The sequence below is a fragment of the Carassius auratus genome, unplaced genomic scaffold (genome assembly GCF_003368295.1).
Source record: "Carassius auratus strain Wakin unplaced genomic scaffold, ASM336829v1 scaf_tig00215112, whole genome shotgun sequence".
NCBI classification, from domain to species: Eukaryota; Metazoa; Chordata; class Actinopteri; order Cypriniformes; family Cyprinidae; genus Carassius; species Carassius auratus.
The window spans coordinates 67,501-90,000 of NW_020527941.1; the positions used below are offsets into that span (position 1 = coordinate 67,501).

Genomic DNA, 22,500 nt, shown 5'->3' on the forward strand with positions numbered 1-22,500 from the left:
CATTATTATCAACTCATCCCAGTTTGGAATATCTTCCTTTTCTCTTAGTTGATTTATCAAACCTTTTAAAATCTTAAAAAATTATTTCAATTCATCACAATATAAAAACAAATGTAAAAATCCTTCATCCTCTTTTTTACATACTTTACACAAAGCATTTTGTGTCAAACCAATTTTACATAGTTTCATCTCGGAAAAAACGACTTTATGCCTTATAAAATAATCCAACGCTTCCATTTTTACATCTAAGAACCTCCATTTAACATTCCTCCATATATTATTTTCATCTAATCCAGGAAAATGCTCAATCCAAAACTCATTTACTTTTGGTTTTGTGAAAACAGATTCCCTAAAACATGTGTAAAACATCTTCACAGTACAAGAGTTAAAATCATATTCCTTCTTCCCAACTTTAAAAGACACTTCTACTTTCTCTTCCTCTTTTTCCCCACTCTCTATTATTTCAATCCACTCTTTTGGTATTGCTTTCTTTACAACATCATATTGTTTCTTTAAAGTACTGACATTGAAATCCTCTTTTGCTTCTTCTAAAGCATCAATGACAAACTGAAGAGGAAGAAACCCATTTTTATACTCATATAAAATATCTCTTACTCTTTTTATATCTACATCTAGCCACTTTTTAAAAAACACATCTGTTCCATCTGTAGTAATCTTTGCATTTAAAAACAGAGGTTGATTCAAAATTGTTTCTCTTCCTTGTGGCTTAAAATCAATATGTGGTAAGAAATCCCTCCATGCCTCTAAAACCTCTTTATAAAAATCTGGTATTCCTTTTATCATTCCTTTTTTAACTCTCATCCATAAAATATCATCCCCTATTCTCAAATTTGAACATTTGTTTAAAAAATGTTTCATTATTACTTTCCATTCCTCCATCTTTTCTCTATTTAGATATTTCTTTACAGTTTTCACTCTCATACTCTTCTTCCTCTGCTCAACATCCATTAACCCTAACCCTCCTTCTTCTTGAGAACCAATTAAAGTCTTATGTGCAATTCTAGGAGGCTTATTATTCCATAAAAAATCCAACACAATACCCTTTACTCTCTGTTCTACCCACATTGGCATTGCAGTTACAGATAAATTATACCACATCTTAGAGAGCATTAGACTATTAACAATTAAAACTCTTCCTTTCAACTCCAAATCTCTCACTTTCCAAAAAACCAATCTTCTTTTCATTTCTCCCACAATCTCTTCCCATCTTTTATCTCTTGAACTCTTTTCATCTTTCCCCAAATTTACTCCTAAAATCTTAATTTCTTCCTTTTCATTAAAAGCAATGCAAGCTGGTAATGCTGGCGCTTCTCCAAATCTCATAAAAGCAGTTTTTTCCACATTTATCTTTGCACCTGTTGCTTTACAAAATTTCTGCATGAGTTCCATTGCTATTCTAATGCTCTCTAAATCTTCTATTATCAAGGTGGTATCATCCGCGTACTGAAAAATCTTTTGTCCTTCCCTTCCATTTTCAATATTTATACTTTTTATTCTTTGATCCTTTTTAATCATCATTCCTAGAGACTCTGCGACCAAGGAATACAACTGTGCTGACAATGGACAGCCCTGCCTTATGGATCTAGTTATCTTAAAAGCATCCGTTAAAAAACCATTACATTTAATAAAACTCATTGCATCCTTATACAAGATCTTAATCCATTTTCTAAAATTACCCCCAAAACCAAAACGTTTTAAACTCGCAAATAAAAACTCATGCTCCACCCTATCAAACGCTTTTTCAAAATCCATGCTTATCACATATCCACTCTTCTTTTCTTCATTCATATAACTTATCACATCCCTTATGTTGCTAACTGTATCTGATATATCTCTCCCCTGAACTCCATATGCTTGATTTGATAAAATTATCTTAGGTAACACTCTTTTCAGTCTGTTTGCAAAAATTTTTGCTAAAATTTTAAAATCTACATTTAGCATAGTGATTGGTCTATAATTTTTTAAATCCTCCCTTTCCCCTTTTCTCTTGAATATTATTTTCACTAGACCCATTTTCATTGCTTGATTAATCTCTCCCTTTTTAAAAATCTCATCATACACTTGTTTTAGTATTTTCAATAATTTATCCTTAAAAGCTTTATAAAACTCATTTGTTATTCCATCTATACCTGGACTTTTATTCACCTTTAATTGATTAATAGCTTCTTCTATCTCTTCTATTTTTATCTCCGCATCACACTCATCTTTGTCTTGATTATTAACTGTAGCTGTTATCGTCTCCAATATACAGTCTTTTTCCCCATCATCTATTCCTTGTGTCTTAAACAATTCTTCATAAAAATCTTTTACCTCCTTTAATATTTCTTTTGTTTCTTTTACTTTCCTTCCATCTTTGCATTTTATTTCTTTTATCGTTTCTGCCTTTTTCCTACTTCTTTCCAGATTAAAAAAGAATTTTGTGCATTTTTCTCCCTCCACAGTATATTTTGCCTTACTTCTTATCATTGCACCTCTATACTTTTCCTCCTCTATTTTACTTAAATCCTCTTCTAACAAAACAACCTTCTGCACATCAACGTCCTCTTTACTTAATTCTTCATTTAATTCTTTTCTGATATTCCTTTCTTTTTGTTTCTTAACTCGTTGTAGAAATTTACAATATTTTATTGTAGATTTCTTTATTTCATATTTTACATTATCCCACCATATCCTTTTGTTTTCTACAAACAAACTACTTTCCTTTTCTTTGTCTATAATTTTTTCTATTTCCATTCTATAAGATTCATTTTTTAAAATCTCTGCATTTAAAATCCAAACTCCTGGCCCCCTCTCCATTTTATTAAAATCCATCAAAATAAACACAAAACTATGATCACTTAATGTTGTTTCCTTATAGTACACCTTTTCAATATATTGCTCTAAAAATCTTGTGTTTAACACATAATCAATCCTTGTTTGGCACAAAAAATTCTCTACTAATTGTCTTCTTGAATATTCTCTTCTTTTTTCATTCCTATCCCTCCATATATCAATTAAGTCATTTTCTTCCATTAAAACATTCAGCTCTTTTCTTGCAGTATCTGTTCTATAAACCATTCCTTCTGCCATATCCATTTTGCTAAAAACTGTATTGAAATCACCTATTAAAATTACTTTCTTATGCTTTAGTGTAAAACTCCTTAAATCATGAAAGAAACTCCTCTTTTCCTTTTCTTCTGTTGGTGCATGTAAGTTGCATAAAACAAAAGTTTCATCCTCACTACTTATTTCTACTGCTAAACATTTTCCATTTCCATCATCAAATACCACATTCCATTTATCCTTCATATACTTATCAATTAAAATTGCTACTCCCCTTCCTTTTCTTCCATCCCCATTATTATATATTATTTCCCCATTCCATCTTTTTTTTAAATCTTCCATTGATTCATCTTTCCAATTAGTTTCTTGTAATACAATTATATTTTCCTCTTTACACATTTCTTTCATTTTTTCAAATTTCACCACATTCAACAAACCTCTTGCATTCCAAGATACAATTCTTAAGACCATTAAAGATAATAAATATTTAAAAATATTCATCATTTCATTTTTCTTCCTCTTCCTCCACTATACTTCTTAAAACCTCACATTTCCCTCTAAATGTAGCTTTTTCTTTCATTTTTTCTTTTCTCTTTCTAGCACAGTCAATATTTGGTTTTACCTTCAGTAGACTTCTTCTTTGCATACGAGTGAATTCTCTATCTCTTTTATATCCTTCAGACTTTTGTTTCTCAGTCTCTTTTTCATCTTCCTCTTGTTCACTCACCTCTTGTTCTTTTTTATGCTCCAGTTCTCTGCCCTTTAATGAAGTCTCCTCTAGTGTCCTTTCTTCTTCCATCATTTGTTCTTCTTTTTCTCTCTGTGTTCCATTTGTCTCCACTTCCCTTTCAACTTCTGCCTGCTCACCACCATAATTTTTCTCCTCTTCTTCCACTTCTTTATGAATTTGTCTGCACTCTACCTCGGAGTCAGTCTCTTTGTTTGGTCTCTCCTCATTTACCATCCAACATTCACATTTCACAAGAACTTTGTGGCAATCTGGGCATCTCACTGCATCACAGTCCCGTGCAAAATGGCCTTGCTCCTCACATAGGTGACATTTGAAGTCTGGACAGTCTCTTAAGATATGTCCCGGATTCAAACACATACGACAAGTCTTCACCTGTCTGTCATGTATTATCCGGAAAAACTGTGTTCCCTCCGCTGTCTCAAATTTTGTGCTATATGGTAATGAAACCACCTGATCTGGAAACTTAACACGCACAAATCTCGTTCCATCTTCCACTTCAGTGCCTGGATATAGCCTTCTTTTAATTTGTGATGTTGGATGTACGCCCCAATTATCCAATTTATTAAAAATGTCTTTGTCTTCAAGATAAGCCGGTAGATGCATAAACGATACAACATATTCCCTTGTCTGTAGTTTTCTAATTACACAATCCTTTCCTTTAATAGTTATTCCGTCCAGTAGAATGTCACACATGTCCTCATTTCTTAAAGTGATTTCATATTCTCTGCCCAGCCTGGGCCTTACCGCCAAGATATGTCCTCCTCCAATTTTCTCTGTCACCATCTTGATGATATCCTCAGCTTTTCCATCTTGTACTCCCTCTAAATCAATTATCACGGTTGCTTCTTTTGAATATTTTCTTCCTCTTTCATTTCTTCTGTTATGTTCTCCATTGATTCCTTTGTCCACACTTCGTCGTTTGTCCAATCCTTTGTCAATATCCGTTTGTATTTCACCAGCCATTTCCATGTCGTTTTCCATAAGATCCGTCCTTTAATCCAAGAGATAAATTAAATCAAAAACAAAACACCCTCCAGACAGCATTAAGCTGCTGGAAGGTGGTTAAAGCAAAACAAACAAACAAAATGATACTATCAAATCAAAAACTTTAGCAAAACAAAAAATATAAACAAATAAGGGAGAGCCTTCCTCTCCAACTACAGCCCAGTACTTCCTGTCTGACTCAATAGCGCCCTCAGGTTGGTATGGCCGTAAGCGAAGTCTGCTGCAAAGATAGGGCTATTTAAAGAGCAGCCAATCTTATCGCCAGTACATTATATAAGTAGGAAAGAAAGCCCAAAAGCTTAAAGCACCTGGTATTCCTAGGCAGTCTCTCATCAAAGTACTAACCAGACCTAAACCTGCTAAGATTCAGAGATCGGGCATTGACTCTTTTTTTTTTTTTTTTAATGAAAGATTATTATATAATTCGTGAAATTTTCCAAAAAGATTAAAGCACCTGGTATTCCCAGGCAGTCTCCCATCCATGTACTAACCAGGCCCAAACCTGCAAATATTCAGAGATCGGGCATTGACTCTATTTTTTGGCAAAATTATTATATACTAAGTGAAAAATGTCCAAAAAGCTTACAGCACCTGGTATTCCCAGCCGGTCTCCCATCCAAGTACTAACCAGGCCCAAACCTGCTTAGCTTCCGAGATCAGACGAGATCGGGCATAGCCAGGTTGGTATGGCCGTAAGCGAAGTCTGCTGCAAAGAGAGGGCTATTTAAAGAGCAGCCAATCTTATCGCCAGTACATTATATAAGTAGGAAAGAAAGCCCAAAAGCTTAAAGCACCTGGTATTCCAAGGCAGTCTCTCATCAAAGTACTAACCAGGCCCAAACCTGCAAATATTCAGAGATCGGGCATTGACTCTATTTTTTTGCCAAATTATTATATACTAAGTGAAAAATTTCCAAAAAGCTTACAGCACCTGGTATTCCCAGGCGGTCTCCCATCCAAGTACTAACCAGGCCCAAACCTGCTTAGCTTCCGAGATCAGACGAGATTTTTTTTTTTTTTTTTTTTTTTTTTTATTAACAAATTTAAAATATTTCATTAAAAACATTGTACACATTTTCCACAGAAGCATAACAAACAAAAACAATAATTATTTGCCACAGGTTTGATAAAAGCCATTTCTCTAAACACCAAACACATTTATTTCACTTTACATTCAATAAATAACCTTTTATCTCCATTTTTCTTTTTGAAATACAATTAAGGCATTAGCATACCATGATACAATGTATAAAAACATTATAATAATAAATAATAATACAAATTTAAACCAAACATTGTATTCTTAGTCTACCTCCTCCTCCTCATCTTCCCTCAACACTTGAAATTTATTCTCAAACAAATGTTTCCCCTTATTGTATTTTTCCCTAAAATGTCTTTTTTTTCTGGCCACATTCACATTTGGTATTACCTTAAGGGTTCTCATTCTTAATGTCACCCTTTTGTCCTTTCTATCATCCATTCTGTCCACTCCTTTCTCCTCTTCAGTTATCTCTTGCATTTCCTCCTCCTTTTCTTTTAGTCCTTGGTTCTCCATTTCCTCCAATGCCCCTTGTGTTACTTCCTGTGATGTCAATATTCCTTTGTCCATTTCTCCTTCCAGCCTTTTCTCTTCCAATTCCATTTCTTTCTCCTCTTCAGTTATCTCTTGCATTTCCTCCTCCTTTTCTTTTAATCCTTGGTTCTCCATTTCCTCCAATACCCCTTGTGTTACTTCCTGTGATGTCAATATTCCTTTGTCCATTTCTCCTTCCAGCCTTTTCTCTTCCAATTCCTTCTTATTTTCCACAATAGCCTCTTTATTCACACCATCCTCTTCCTCATTCTCTCCACCATTTTGTAATTCAGTTTCTTTTGACATTCGCCCTCCTACACCTTCTGACTCTTTATTTTGAATTTCATTCTCCATCCAACACTCACATCTTATGATCACCTTTCTGCAATCCAGGCACTTAATTGCATCGCAATCCCTTGCGTAATGACCCTGGCCATTGCACTGATGACATTTAAAATCTGGACAGTCTTTGAACACATGTCCCGGATTCATGCACAATCGACAGGTTTTAACCTGACGATCATGCATGATCCTGAAATACTGTGTTCCCTCCTCCGTATCAAACTTTGTACTGTATGGCAGAGACACTACTTCTTTAGGAAATTTCACCCTTAGGTACCTTGTACCATCCGCAATGTCTGTGCCTGGATACATTCTTCTTATGATGTCTGAAACAGGTGTTACGCCCCAATTTTGTAATTTAATTAAAATGTCAGAGTCCTCAATATAGGCTGGCAAATGTATGAAAGAAACCACATACTCCCTTGTTTTCAGTTGTCGAATCTCACACAGTTTTCCTTTTATCATTAATCCTTCATCTAATCCATCGCACGCCTCCCTGTTTATCAGTGTAATTTCATATTCTTTTACTTGCCTTGGTCTGACTGCTAGAATCTTTCCTCCTCCAATCCTTTCGTTCACTGCTTTGATAATGTCCTCTGCTCTTGCATCTCTCTGATCCGCCATGTCAACAATTACTGTAGCCTCTTTAGAGTAAATCCTCTTGTTATAATCCATTCGTCCTTGTCCATCTCGTTGTTCTTTATCCATTTCTTTGTCTGTTAGCACTCGTCTTCCTCCTGCCATGTCCACTTCTTTGCCATGTAATCCATCCATTTTTCAAACAAAAGAAAAATTTCTCCCCAGACAGCAAACTGCTGCTGGGAAGTATAAAAACTATAACAAACAAAAATCAATAAGTTGCAAAAGAAATAAATCTTTACGCAGATAAAACAAAACAAAAAACACAAGGTGAGCCTCTCTCACCTACTGCCTACTACAAACTGCCAACTCACTTCCTGTGTGGCTCACTAGCGTTGCCAGGTTGGTTTGGCCGTAAGCGAAGTTTGCTGCAAAGAGAGGGCTATTTAAAGACCAGCCAATCTTATCGCCAGTACATTATATAAGTAGGAAAGAAAACCCAAAAACTTAAAGCACCTGGTATTCCTAGGCAGTCTCTCATCAAAGTACTAACCAGACCTAAACCTGCTAAGATTCAGAGATCGGGCATTGACTCTATTTTATGGCAAAATTATTATAAACTAAGTGAAAAATGTCCAAAAAGCTTACAGCACCTGGTATTCCCAGGCGGTCTCCCATCCAAGTACTAACCAGGACCAAACCTGCTTAGCTTCCGAGATCAGACGAGATCGGCCAAAGCCAGGTTGGCATGGCTGTAAGCGAAGTCTGCTGCAAAGAGAGGGCTATTTAAAGAGCAGCCAATCTTATCGCCAGTACATTATATAAGTAGGAAAGAAAGCCCAAAAGCTTAAAGCACCTGGTATTCCTAGGCAGTCTCTCATCAAAGTACTAACCAGACCTAAACCTGCTAAGATTCAGAGATCGGGCATTGACTCTTTTTTTTTTTTTTTTTTTTTTTTTTTTAATGAAAGATTATTATATAATTCGTGAAATTTTCCAAAAAGATTAAAGCACCTGGTATTCCCAGGCAGTCTCCCATCCATGTACTAACCAGGCCCAAAGCTGCAAATATTCAGAGATCGGGCATTGACTCTATTTTTTGGCAAAATTATTATATACTAAGTCAAAAATGTCCAAAAAGCTTACAGCACCTGGTATTAACAGGCAGTCTCCCATCCATGTACTAACCAGGCCCAAACCTGCTAAGATTCAGAGATCCGGCATTGACTCTATTTTTTGGCAAAATTATTATATACTAAGTGAAAAATTTCCAAAAAGCTTACAGCACCTGGTATTCCCAGGCGGTCTCCCATCCAAGTACTAACCAGGCCCAAACCTGCTTAGCTTCCGAGATCAGACGAGATTTTTTTTTTTTTTTATTATAAAAAATTTACATTCATTTAATTTGTTTCATACAGTTACAATCCATGACATTATTATTCATATTTCCCCCATAGCCAGTTTACACCATTTTCTTTCATTTCCAACATTGGATTCCCTCTTACAATCATTTCTATAAAATCATCCTCTTTGTTTTCCATTGAGAAATAATTCCATAACAGTCTCACAGAGTATTCCATCCTGTTTTTAAAGATTATCCACACATCAACATTTTTCCCATCATATTTCGCCATGTTTCTTCTCAACCATATTACATACTTTGCTATTGTTACACATAAATTAAAGGTATACATATTGCAGTCATTATGACCAAATAAAAACATTGTTTCCCACTTCTTTTGGTCCTCATCATACTTCCCCTCCAAAATTTCTTTTGCAATTTCCTTCATTTTTCTCATAAAATCATCTAACCTTTCACAATAAAAAAACAGATGTAACAGTCCTTCCTTTTCTTTCATACACACTTTACACTTTGCATCATTTTGAATTCCTATTTTATGTAATCTCATCTCTGTTAATATACAATTGTGTCTCAATAAATAATTAAAATTCTCTAAAATTGGTTCCATATATTTCAACCTCACGTTTCCCCAAATTTCATTTTCATTTAAGTCATCATATCTTTCTTTCCAGTAGTTCAAAGCTACTGGTTTTGTAAAAGCGATAGACCTAAAAATACTATACACATTCCTTACTTTGCATAAATTAAAATGAACGTTTTCCCCATTTAACCTTTTAAAAAATACATCTGGAAATTCATTCTCATCCCCACTCTCATAGTTTTCAATTCTTTCAATCCAGTCCTTTGGTATCGCTTTCTTTAAATCCTCATATTGTCCTTCTAACTTCCTTCTCCACGCCCTTTTGCCCCCCTCTCTCAATGCATCCACAACTGCCTGTAAAGGTACATAACCCTCTATCACCTCATACAATAGATCTTTTATTTGTCTCAAACCACAATCCCACCATTCTTTATAATACATGACCTTACCGTCCCTTATGATATTCGGATTTAAAAACAATGGTTGTTCTAAAAGCTGGGCCCTTCCTTTAGGTAAAATCAGTACATTTTCTAAAAATTCCCCCCATGATTCCAAAACCTCCACATAAAAACATGGCAGACCTTTTAACATCCAGCTTTTCATTTTCATCCATAAAACATTACATCCCATATTACATTTTTCCAGGTAATATTCCATGACTCTTTTCCAAATTACATCACTTTTGCTCTCTAGAAACTTCTGAACTGTTTTAATTCTCAGCGTTCTCATTCTTAAAAATGGATCTAAAAGTCCCAATCCTCCCTCCTTTAGGTTTCCAAGTAATGTATCATATGCAATCTTAGGCCTTCCATTTCCCCATAAAAACTTTAAAACCAATTCTTTCATTTTTTTGTAGTACAGATGAGGCAATGGGGTTACTCCCAACACATACCAGACTTTCGACAGCATCAATGAATTTATAATTAAAACTTTCCCCCTTAGCTTTAAATCTCTCATTTGCCAAAATCTCAGTCTTTTTCCAATTCCATTTAAAACACCTTCCCAATTCAAAGTGTCTGCCTTATTAGAATCAATACCAACCCACAACCCCAAAATCTTGATGTGCTGCATTTCCTCCTTGAATTGTATATGCTGCGGTATTTCCTCTACTCTGCCAATCCTCATACACACACTTTTCCCCACATTTACTTTGGCTCCCGACCCTTTACAATATCTTTCTAAAATCCCCATTGCCCTATCAATACTTTGGATGTCTTCTACCAACAAGGTTGTATCATCTGCATACTGATACACTGCTTCTCTTTGGAAATGGTTCTTTATTTGTATTCCTTTGATTTCTCTGTCTGCCTTAATAGCCAAACCAAGTGGCTCGGCTACCAGAGAGTAAAGTAAGGCAGACAGTGGGCATCCTTGCCTGATCGACCTTGTTGGTTGAAAACAATCCGTTAAAAAACCATTGCATTTTATGCATGTTAACACATCTGAGTAAAAAATCCAAATCCATTTTCTAAAATTTTCTCCAAAACCAAAAGCCTTAAGAACATCAAATAAAAACTCATGCTCTACCCTGTCAAATGCCTTTTCTAAATCCAGACTTATTAAAAATCCCCCCTTTCCCTTCTCCTTCATATAATAAATTGTGTCTCTTATACTTTTAACCACATCTACTATATCTCTTCCTTGCACCCCGTATGCCTGTGTTGTTTTTATTATTTTTGGTAAAACCTTTTTTAATCTGTTTGCTAATACTTTTGCTAATATTTTAAAATCTGTATTCAACATGGATATAGGTCTAAAATTTTTAAGATCTTTTGGATTACCGCTTTTTTTGTAAATCATTTTTACCATGCCTATCTTCATTTTTTCACTCAACACCCCCTTCTTGAAAATTTCTTCAAAAACTTCTTTTAAAATTGGCACTAACATTTCTCTAAAAGTTTTATAAAATTCATTAGTCAAACCATCCACACCAGGGCTCTTTCCAGGTTTTAACTGTTGAATTGCAATATCTATTTCTTCTTCCTTAATTTCTTCATCACACAAAATCCTGTCCTCACCTGTTAACTTAGATTTAATTTGTTTAATCAAAAACTCCTCATCATTTTTTCCTATACCTTGTCCCTTAAACATGTCCATGTAATAGTGCTTTACTGTTTTCAAAATTTCTTTAGTTTCTGTTTCTATTTCCCCTTTTTTATTTAAGACTTCTTTCAATAGATCAGCCTTCTGCCTATTTTGTTCTAAATTAAAGAAAAATTTTGTGCATCTTTCTCCCTCTACTGCATATTTTGCTTTACTTCTTATAATTGCACCCTTACATTTTTCCTCTTCTAATATCTTTAATTTATCTTGTAGCATTATTATTTTTTCAATTTCCTCTTTTCCATTGCTTTCTGACACTTTACTTAACTCATTATTCAGGAGTTTGGTTAATTCGGTTTCCTTCTGTCTTTCTAATTTTCTGACATTTTTGCTGTATTCTATTGAACATGTCTTTATTTCCCACTTAACACTATCCCACCATACTCTTTTCTCTTCCCTATACATTCTATTAATTTTGCTTTCTTCCACAATCCCTTTAATACTTTCCTGATATGCATTACTCTTTAAAATCTTTGCATTTAAAACCCACACTCCCCCTCCCCTTTTCACACTTGAAGAATCTAATGTTAAAAATAAGAGAGAATGATCACTAAGACCAACTCGTTTATAATAAACATTAGTAATATTCCCTTGCATTTCCTCTGTACATAAAATATAATCAATCCTACTTTGTTTCAGTTCTTTTAAAACAAATTGTCTTCTTGAAAATTGCCTACTCGTTCTATTTCTTTCTCTCCACACATCAATCAATTTAAAATCCCCCATCAGTTTGTTCAACTCCTCCCTTCCCTTATCAGTCTTAAAAACCATATTACTTGCTAAGTCTAATTCTGTAAAAACAGTATTAAAATCCCCCATTAAAATCACCCTTTCATTAATTCTTACATTTGCAGATATTGTTTTAAAAAATTCCACCTTTTGCTTTTCTTCATTTGGAGCATGTATGTTACATATTGTACATCTCTCATTTCCTTTTTCTATTTCAACAGCTAAACATTTCCCTGCTCCATCATTAAACACCACACTTTCTTTTTCACACACCTCTCTTCTTATTAAAATAGCAACCCCTTTCCCAGTTTTCTCTGTACCATTATTACAATGTATATTCCCATCCCATAAATTTTCAAACCTTTTAACACAATAATTTTTCCAATTCGTTTCTTGTAATACAAATACATCCACCCCTCTACATAATTCCCTCATATTTTCAAATTTCTCCACATCCATTAAACCTCGTGCATTAAATGAAACAACTCTTAAAAACATAAAAACAATATAAAATAAATAGTTAAAACATTTCATTTTTTTTTTCAGTCATGCTCCATATCTCTCAGTACATCAAATCTGTTCTCACAACCCTCCTTGTCTTTTAATATTCCCTGCCTTAAAAATCTTTTCTTTGCAATGTCTATATTGTGTGTTACCTTTAAAGTTCTTCTTCTTTGTATTCCTTCTCGTTCTTTCCTACGTTTCTCTTCTCCTTTTCTCTCCATTCTCCTCTCCTGATAACCTTCCTCGTCGTTTTGTTGTTCCCCATGTTCTTCGCTCATATCCATAGTCTTTTGCACAGTCCATTGAGATGTTGTTATTTCTCCATCTAGTTCTTTCTTCTTTTCTCCTGTGTCCCCCTGATGTTCTTTCTCTCCATTGTCCTCTCTCAGTCCACAGTGTTTCTCTTCTCCTTTTCTCTCCATTCTCCCCTCCTGATAATCTTCCTCATTGTTTTTTTGTTCCTCCTGTTCTTTGCTTATTTCCATGGTCCTTTGCACCGTCCCTTGTGATATTGTTTTTTCTCCATCATTTTCTTTTTCCTCTCCTCCTGTGTCTGCTTGATGTTCTTCCTCTTCATTTTCCTCTCCCAGTCCACAATCTTCCATCTCCTTGTTTAAAACATTGTCCATCTCGGTTTCCCTCTGCTTTTGCCCACCCACATTAACAACCATATCTGTTTCTTGTTCACTACTATTTTCTCCCTCCCCCATCCAACATTCGCACCTCACCAACACTTTCCTACATTCCGGGCACTTCACTGCATTGCAGCTTCTTGCCAAGTGCCCCTGCTCTTTGCACTGGTAACAAATAAAGTCCGGGCAATCTTTAAATACATGTCCTGGATCCATACACAATCTACAGGTTTTCACCTGCCGATCGTGTATAATCCGAAAGTACTGTGTGCCCTCAGCAGTCTCAAACTTGCTGCTATATGGTAGAGATACAACTTCCTTTGGGAACCTGACCTTTACATATCTCGTACCATCTGCTATTTCAGTACCCGGATATGTTCTTCTCTTAATGTTGGTTGAGGGAGTTACACCCCATGCCTCCAATTTATCTAATATATCCTGATCATCAACATATGCAGGCAAATGCATAAAAGAAACAACATATTCTCTTACTTGTAGCTTTCTAATCTCACAAAATTGTTGCTTGATTCTTAGTCCATCCTCTAGCTTTTCACACTCCTCCTCATTTGATAATGTGATCTCGAATTCTTTGCCTTGTCTTGGTCTTATCGCCAAAATCTTTCCTCCTCCAATTTTTTCATTCACTTCTTTGATAATATCCTGCACCGATCCATCTCTCACCTCTGCCAGATCCACAATTACAGTTGCTTCCTTTGAATAAATAATCATTTTCTTTGCCTCGTTGTATCCAAGCCGTTGTCCTGTAGTGTTTTCCGTGTCAAAGTCCCTGCGTCTTTCTCCTGCCATTTCCTTGTTCATTTCCATGTAATCAGTCCAATTTTGAAAAAATAACAAAACAAAACCTCCAAAAATAAAAATCCTCCCCAGACAGCCTAGGCTGCTGGGAAGTGTTTGAACTTAAAAACAAAACAAAACAGAAAAACAGAAAAAAAGCTAACTTTAAACAAAAAATGGGTTTACAAACAACAATGGTGAGCCTACTCTCACCCACTACTGCCACCTCACTTCCTGCTAGCACTCTAGCGTTGCCAGGTTGGTATGGCCGTAAGCGAAGTCTGCTGCAATGAGAGGGCTATTTAAAGACCAGCCAATCTTATCGCCAGTACAATATATAAGTAGGAAAGAAAACCCAAAAGCTTAAAGCACCTGGTATTCCTAGGCAGTCTCTCATCAAAGTACTAACCAGACCTAAACCTGCTAAGATTCAGAAATCGGGCATTGACTCTATTTTTTGGCAAAATGATTATAAACTAAGTGAAAAATGTCCAAAAAGCTTACAGTACCTGGTATTCCCAGGCGGTCTCCCATCCAAGTACTAACCAGGCCCAAACCTGCTTAGCTTCCGAGATCAGACGAGATCGGGCATAGCCAGGTTGGTATGGCCGTAAGCGAAGTCTGCTGCAAAGAGAGGGCTATTTAAAGACCAGCCAATCTTATCGCCAGTACATTATATAAGTAGGAAAGAAAGCCCAAAAGCTTAAAGCACCTGTTATTCCTAGGCAGTCTCTCATCAAAGTACTAACCAGACCTTAACCTGCTAAGATTCAGAGATCGGGCATTGACTCTTTTTTTTTTTTTTTTTTTTAATGAAAGATTATTACATAATTCGTGAAATTTTCCAAAAAGATTAAAGCACCTGGTATTCCCAGGCAGTCTCCCATCCATGTACTAACCAGGCCCAAACCTGCTAATATTCAGAGATTAGGCATTGACTCTATTTTTTGGCAAAATTATTATATACTAAGTGAAAAATGTCCAAAAAGCTTACAGCACCTGATATTCCCAGGCGGTCTCCCATCCAAGTACTAACCAAGCCCAAACCTGCTTAGCTTCGGAGATCAGACGAGATCGGGCATAGCCAGGTTGGTATGGCCGTAAGCGAAGTCTGCTGCAAAGAGAGGGCTATTTAAAGACCAGCCAATCTTATCGCCAGTACATTATATAAGTAGGAAAGAAAACCCAAAAGCTTAAAGCACCTGGTATTCCTAGGCAGTCTCTCATCAAAGTACTAACCAGACCTAAACCTGCTAAGATTCAGAGATCGGGCATTGACTCTTTTTTTTTTTTTTTTTTTTTTTTTTAATGAAAGATTATTATATAATTCGTGAAATTTTCCAAAAAGATTAAAGCACCTGGTATTCCCAGGCAGTCTCCCATCCATGTACTAACCACGCCCAAAGCTGCAAATATTCAGAGATCGGGCATTGACTCTATTTTTTGGCAAAATTATTATATACTAAGTGAAAAATGTCCAAAAAGCTTACAGCACCTGGTATTAACAGGCAGTCTCCCATCCATGTACTAACCAGGCCCAAACCTGCTAAGATTCAGAGATCCGGCATTGACTCTATTTTTTGGCAAAATTATTATATACTAAGTGACAAATTTCCAAAAAGCTTACAGCACCTGGTATTCCCAGGCGGTCTCCCATCCAAGTACTAACCAGGCCCAAACCTGCTTAGCTTCCGAGATCAGACGAGATCGGGCATAGCCAGGTTGGTATGGCCGTAAGCGAAGTCTGCTGCAATGAGAGGGATATTTAAAGACCAGCCAATCTTATCGCCAGTACATTATATAAGTAGGAAAGAAAACCCAAAAGCTTAAAGCACCTGGTATTCCTAGGCAGTCTCTCATCAAAGTACTAACCAGACCTAAACCTGCTAAGATTCAGAAATCGGGCATTGACTCTATTTTTTGGCAAAATTATTATAAACTAAGTGAAAAATGTCCAAAAAGCTTACAGCACCTGGTATTAACAGGCAGTCTCCCATCCATGTACTAACCAGGCCCAAACCTGCTAAGATTCAGAGATCCGGCATTGACTCTATTTTTTGGCAAAATTATTATATACTAAGTGAAAAATTTCCAAAAAGCTTACAGCACCTGGTATTCCCAGGCGGTCTCCCATCCAAGTACTAACCAGGCCCAAACCTGCTTAGCTTCCGAGATCAGACGAGATTTTTTTTTTTTTTTATTATAAAAAATTTACATTCATTTAATTTGTTTCATACAGTTACAATCCATGACATTATTATTCATATTTCCCCCATAGCCAGTTTACACCATTTTCTTTCATTTCCAACATTGGATTCCCTCTTACAATCATTTCTATAAAATCATCCTCTTTGTTTTCCATTGAGAAATAATTCCATAACAGTCTCACAGAGTATTCCATCCTGTTTTTAAAGATTATCCACACATCAACATTTTTCCCATCATATTTCGCCATGTTTCTTCTCAACCATATTACATACTTTGCTATTGTTACACATAAATTAAAGGTATACATATTGCAGTCATTATGACCAAATAAAAACATTGTTTCCCACTTCTTTTGGTCCTCATCATACTTCCCCTCCAAAATTTCTTTTGCAATTTCCTTCATTTTTCTCATAAAATCATCTAACCTTTCACAATAAAAAAACAGATGTAACAGTCCTTCCTTTTCTTTCATACACACTTTACACTTTGCATCATTTTGAATTCCTATTTTATGTAATCTCATCTCTGTTAATATACAATTGTGTCTCAATAAATAATTAAAATTCTCTAAAATTGGTTCCATATATTTCAACCTCACGTTTCCCCAAATTTCATTTTCATTTAAGTCATCATATCTTTCTTTCCAGTAGTTCAAAGCTACTGGTTTTGTAAAAGCGATAGACCTAAAAATACTATACACATTCCTTACTTTGCATAAATTAAAATGAACGTTTTCCCCATTTAACCTTTTAAAAAATACATCTGGAAATTCATTCTCATCCCCACTCTCATAGTTTTCAATTCTTTCAATCCAGTCCTTTGGTATCGCTTTCTTTAAATCCTCATATTGTCCTTCTAACTTCCTTCTCCACGCCCTTTTGCCCCCCTCTCTCAATGCATCCACAACTGCCTGTAAAGGTACATAACCCTCTATCACCTCATACAATAGATCTTTTATTTGTCTCAAACCACAATCCCACCATTCTTTATAATACATGACCTTACCGTCCCTTATGATATTCGGATTTAAAAACAATGGTTGTTCTAAAAGCTGGGCCCTTCCTTTAGGTAAAATCAGTACATTTTCTAAAAATTCCCCCCATGATTCCAAAACCTCCACATAAAAACATGGCAGACCTTTTAACATCCAGCTTTTCATTTTCATCCATAAAACATTACATCCCATATTACATTTTTCCAGGTAATATTCCATGACTCTTTTCCAAATTACATCACTTTTGCTCTCTAGAAACTTCTGAACTGTTTTAATTCTCAGCGTTCTCATTCTTAAAAATGGATCTAAAAGTCCCAATCCTCCCTCCTTTAGGTTTCCAAGTAATGTATCATATGCAATCTTAGGCCTTCCATTTCCCCATAAAAACTTTAAAACCAATTCTTTCATTTTTTTGTAGTACAGATGAGGCAATGGGGTTACTCCCAACACATACCAGACTTTCGACAGCATCAATGAATTTATAATTAAAACTTTCCCCCTTAGCTTTAAATCTCTCATTTGCCAAAATCTCAGTCTTTTTCCAATTCCATTTAAAACACCTTCCCAATTCAAAGTGTCTGCCTTATTAGAATCAATACCAACCCACAACCCCAAAATCTTGATGTGCTGCATTTCCTCCTTGAATTGTATATGCTGCGGTATTTCCTCTACTCTGCCAATCCTCATACACACACTTTTCCCCACATTTACTTTGGCTCCCGACCCTTTACAATATCTTTCTAAAATCCCCATTGCCCTATCAATACTTTGGATGTCTTCTACCAACAAGGTTGTATCATCTGCATACTGATACACTGCTTCTCTTTGGAAATGGTTCTTTATTTGTATTCCTTTGATTTCTCTGTCTGCCTTAATAGCCAAACCAAGTGGCTCGGCTACCAGAGAGTAAAGTAAGGCAGACAGTGGGCATCCTTGCCTGATCGACCTTGTTGGTTGAAAACAATCCGTTAAAAAACCATTGCATTTTATGCATGTTAACACATCTGAGTAAAAAATCCAAATCCATTTTCTAAAATTTTCTCCAAAACCAAAAGCCTTAAGAACATCAAATAAAAACTCATGCTCTACCCTGTCAAATGCCTTTTCTAAATCCAGACTTATTAAAAATCCCCCCTTTCCCTTCTCCTTCATATAATAAATTGTGTCTCTTATACTTTTAACCACATCTACTATATCTCTTCCTTGCACCCCGTATGCCTGTGTTGTTTTTATTATTTTTGGTAAAACCTTTTTTAATCTGTTTGCTAATACTTTTGCTAATATTTTAAAATCTGTATTCAACATGGATATAGGTCTAAAATTTTTAAGATCTTTTGGATTACCGCTTTTTTTGTAAATCATTTTTACCATGCCTATCTTCATTTTTTCACTCAACACCCCCTTCTTGAAAATTTCTTCAAAAACTTCTTTTAAAATTGGCACTAACATTTCTCTAAAAGTTTTATAAAATTCATTAGTCAAACCATCCACACCAGGGCTCTTTCCAGGTTTTAACTGTTGAATTGCAATATCTATTTCTTCTTCCTTAATTTCTTCATCACACAAAATCCTGTCCTCACCTGTTAACTTAGATTTAATTTGTTTAATCAAAAACTCCTCATCATTTTTTCCTATACCTTGTCCCTTAAACATGTCCATGTAATAGTGCTTTACTGTTTTCAAAATTTCTTTAGTTTCTGTTTCTATTTCCCCTTTTTTATTTAAGACTTCTTTCAATAGATCAGCCTTCTGCCTATTTTGTTCTAAATTAAAGAAAAATTTTGTGCATCTTTCTCCCTCTACTGCATATTTTGCTTTACTTCTTATAATTGCACCCTTACATTTTTCCTCTTCTAATATCTTTAATTTATCTTGTAGCATTATTATTTTTTCAATTTCCTCTTTTCCATTGCTTTCTGACACTTTACTTAACTCATTATTCAGGAGTTTGGTTAATTCGGTTTCCTTCTGTCTTTCTAATTTTCTGACATTTTTGCTGTATTCTATTGAACATGTCTTTATTTCCCACTTAACACTATCCCACCATACTCTTTTCTCTTCCCTATACATTCTATTAATTTTGCTTTCTTCCACAATCCCTTTAATACTTTCCTGATATGCATTACTCTTTAAAATCTTTGCATTTAAAACCCACACTCCCCCTCCCCTTTTCACACTTGAAGAATCTAATGTTAAAAATAAGAGAGAATGATCACTAAGACCAACTCGTTTATAATAAACATTAGTAATATTCCCTTGCATTTCCTCTGTACATAAAATATAATCAATCCTACTTTGTTTCAGTTCTTTTAAAACAAATTGTCTTCTTGAAAATTGCCTACTCGTTCTATTTCTTTCTCTCCACACATCAATCAATTTAAAATCCCCCATCAGTTTGTTCAACTCCTCCCTTCCCTTATCAGTCTTAAAAACCATATTACTTGCTAAGTCTAATTCTGTAAAAACAGTATTAAAATCCCCCATTAAAATCACCCTTTCATTAATTCTTACATTTGCAGATATTGTTTTAAAAAATTCCACCTTTTGCTTTTCTTCATTTGGAGCATGTATGTTACATATTGTACATCTCTCATTTCCTTTTTCTATTTCAACAGCTAAACATTTCCCTGCTCCATCATTAAACACCACACTTTCTTTTTCACACACCTCTCTTCTTATTAAAATAGCAACCCCTTTCCCAGTTTTCTCTGTACCATTATTACAATGTATATTCCCATCCCATAAATTTTCAAACCTTTTAACACAATAATTTTTCCAATTCGTTTCTTGTAATACAAATACATCCACCCCTCTACATAATTCCCTCATATTTTCAAATTTCTCCACATCCATTAAACCTCGTGCATTAAATGAAACAACTCTTAAAAACATAAAAACAATATAAAATAAATAGTTAAAACATTTCATTTTTTTTTTCAGTCATGCTCCATATCTCTCAGTACATCAAATCTGTTCTCACAACCCTCCTTGTCTTTTAATATTCCCTGCCTTAAAAATCTTTTCTTTGCAATGTCTATATTGTGTGTTACCTTTAAAGTTCTTCTTCTTTGTATTCCTTCTCGTTCTTTCCTACGTTTCTCTTCTCCTTTTCTCTCCATTCTCCTCTCCTGATAACCTTCCTCGTCGTTTTGTTGTTCCCCATGTTCTTCGCTCATATCCATAGTCTTTTGCACAGTCCATTGAGATGTTGTTATTTCTCCATCTAGTTCTTTCTTCTTTTCTCCTGTGTCCCCCTGATGTTCTTTCTCTCCATTGTCCTCTCTCAGTCCACAGTGTTTCTCTTCTCCTTTTCTCTCCATTCTCCCCTCCTGATAATCTTCCTCATTGTTTTTTTGTTCCTCCTGTTCTTTGCTTATTTCCATGGTCCTTTGCACCGTCCCTTGTGATATTGTTTTTTCTCCATCATTTTCTTTTTCCTCTCCTCCTGTGTCTGCTTGATGTTCTTCCTCTTCATTTTCCTCTCCCAGTCCACAATCTTCCATCTCCTTGTTTAAAACATTGTCCATCTCGGTTTCCCTCTGCTTTTGCCCACCCACATTAACAACCATATCTGTTTCTTGTTCACTACTATTTTCTCCCTCCCCCATCCAACATTCGCACCTCACCAACACTTTCCTACATTCCGGGCACTTCACTGCATTGCAGCTTCTTGCCAAGTGCCCCTGCTCTTTGCACTGGTAACAAATAAAGTCCGGGCAATCTTTAAATACATGTCCTGGATCCATACACAATCTACAGGTTTTCACCTGCCGATCGTGTATAATCCGAAAGTACTGTGTGCCCTCAGCAGTCTCAAACTTGCTGCTATATGGTAGAGATACAACTTCCTTTGGGAACCTGACCTTTACATATCTCGTACCATCTGCTATTTCAGTACCCGGATATGTTCTTCTCTTAATGTTGGTTGAGGGAGTTACACCCCATGCCTCCAATTTATCTAATATATCCTGATCATCAACATATGCAGGCAAATGCATAAAAGAAACAACATATTCTCTTACTTGTAGCTTTCTAATCTCACAAAATTGTTGCTTGATTCTTAGTCCATCCTCTAGCTTTTCACACTCCTCCTCATTTGATAATGTGATCTCGAATTCTTTGCCTTGTCTTGGTCTTATCGCCAAAATCTTTCCTCCTCCAATTTTTTCATTCACTTCTTTGATAATATCCTGCACCGATCCATCTCTCACCTCTGCCAGATCCACAATTACAGTTGCTTCCTTTGAATAAATAATCATTTTCTTTGCCTCGTTGTATCCAAGCCGTTGTCCTGTAGTGTTTTCCGTGTCAAAGTCCCTGCGTCTTTCTCCTGCCATTTCCTTGTTCATTTCCATGTAATCAGTCCAATTTTGAAAAAATAACAAAACAAAACCTCCAAAAATAAAAATCCTCCCCAGACAGCCTAGGCTGCTGGGAAGTGTTTGAACTTAAAAACAAAACAAAACAGAAAAACAGAAAAAAAGCTAACTTTAAACAAAAAATGGGTTTACAAACAACAATGGTGAGCCTACTCTCACCCACTACTGCCACCTCACTTCCTGCTAGCACTCTAGCGTTGCCAGGTTGGTATGGCCGTAAGCGAAGTCTGCTGCAATGAGAGGGCTATTTAAAGACCAGCCAATCTTATCGCCAGTACAATATATAAGTAGGAAAGAAAACCCAAAAGCTTAAAGCACCTGGTATTCCTAGGCAGTCTCTCATCAAAGTACTAACCAGACCTAAACCTGCTAAGATTCAGAAATCGGGCATTGACTCTATTTTTTGGCAAAATGATTATAAACTAAGTGAAAAATGTCCAAAAAGCTTACAGTACCTGGTATTCCCAGGCGGTCTCCCATCCAAGTACTAACCAGGCCCAAACCTGCTTAGCTTCCGAGATCAGACGAGATCGGGCATAGCCAGGTTGGTATGGCCGTAAGCGAAGTCTGCTGCAAAGAGAGGGCTATTTAAAGACCAGCCAATCTTATCGCCAGTACATTATATAAGTAGGAAAGAAAGCCCAAAAGCTTAAAGCACCTGTTATTCCTAGGCAGTCTCTCATCAAAGTACTAACCAGACCTTAACCTGCTAAGATTCAGAGATCGGGCATTGACTCTTTTTTTTTTTTTTTTTTTTTAATGAAAGATTATTACATAATTCGTGAAATTTTCCAAAAAGATTAAAGCACCTGGTATTCCCAGGCAGTCTCCCATCCATGTACTAACCAGGCCCAAACCTGCTAATATTCAGAGATTAGGCATTGACTCTATTTTTTGGCA

At 35.8% G+C, this 22,500-nt stretch overlaps 6 non-coding genes across 6 annotated transcripts; all 6 read right to left on the reverse strand.

Annotated features, from left to right (window-relative positions):
* Window positions 1–5,398: 5,398 nt before the first annotated feature.
* LOC113093618 (5S ribosomal RNA) lies at window positions 5,399–5,517 on the reverse strand. The gene has a single exon (XR_003287770.1). It is a non-coding gene; the product is annotated as a 5S ribosomal RNA (ribosomal RNA).
* Window positions 5,518–7,954: 2,437 nt separating this feature from the next.
* On the reverse strand, window positions 7,955–8,073 carry LOC113093698 (5S ribosomal RNA). The gene has a single exon (XR_003287846.1). It is a non-coding gene; the product is annotated as a 5S ribosomal RNA (ribosomal RNA).
* A 6,443-nt stretch (window positions 8,074–14,516) lies between these two features.
* On the reverse strand, window positions 14,517–14,635 carry LOC113093620 (5S ribosomal RNA). Its single transcript, XR_003287772.1, has one exon. It is a non-coding gene; the product is annotated as a 5S ribosomal RNA (ribosomal RNA).
* Window positions 14,636–15,006: 371 nt separating this feature from the next.
* LOC113093687 (5S ribosomal RNA) lies at window positions 15,007–15,125 on the reverse strand. Its single transcript, XR_003287836.1, has one exon. It is a non-coding gene; the product is annotated as a 5S ribosomal RNA (ribosomal RNA).
* Window positions 15,126–15,639: 514 nt separating this feature from the next.
* LOC113093721 (5S ribosomal RNA) lies at window positions 15,640–15,758 on the reverse strand. The gene has a single exon (XR_003287864.1). It is a non-coding gene; the product is annotated as a 5S ribosomal RNA (ribosomal RNA).
* A 6,285-nt stretch (window positions 15,759–22,043) lies between these two features.
* On the reverse strand, window positions 22,044–22,162 carry LOC113093621 (5S ribosomal RNA). Its single transcript, XR_003287773.1, has one exon. It is a non-coding gene; the product is annotated as a 5S ribosomal RNA (ribosomal RNA).
* Between the last annotated feature and the right edge of the window lie 338 nt (window positions 22,163–22,500).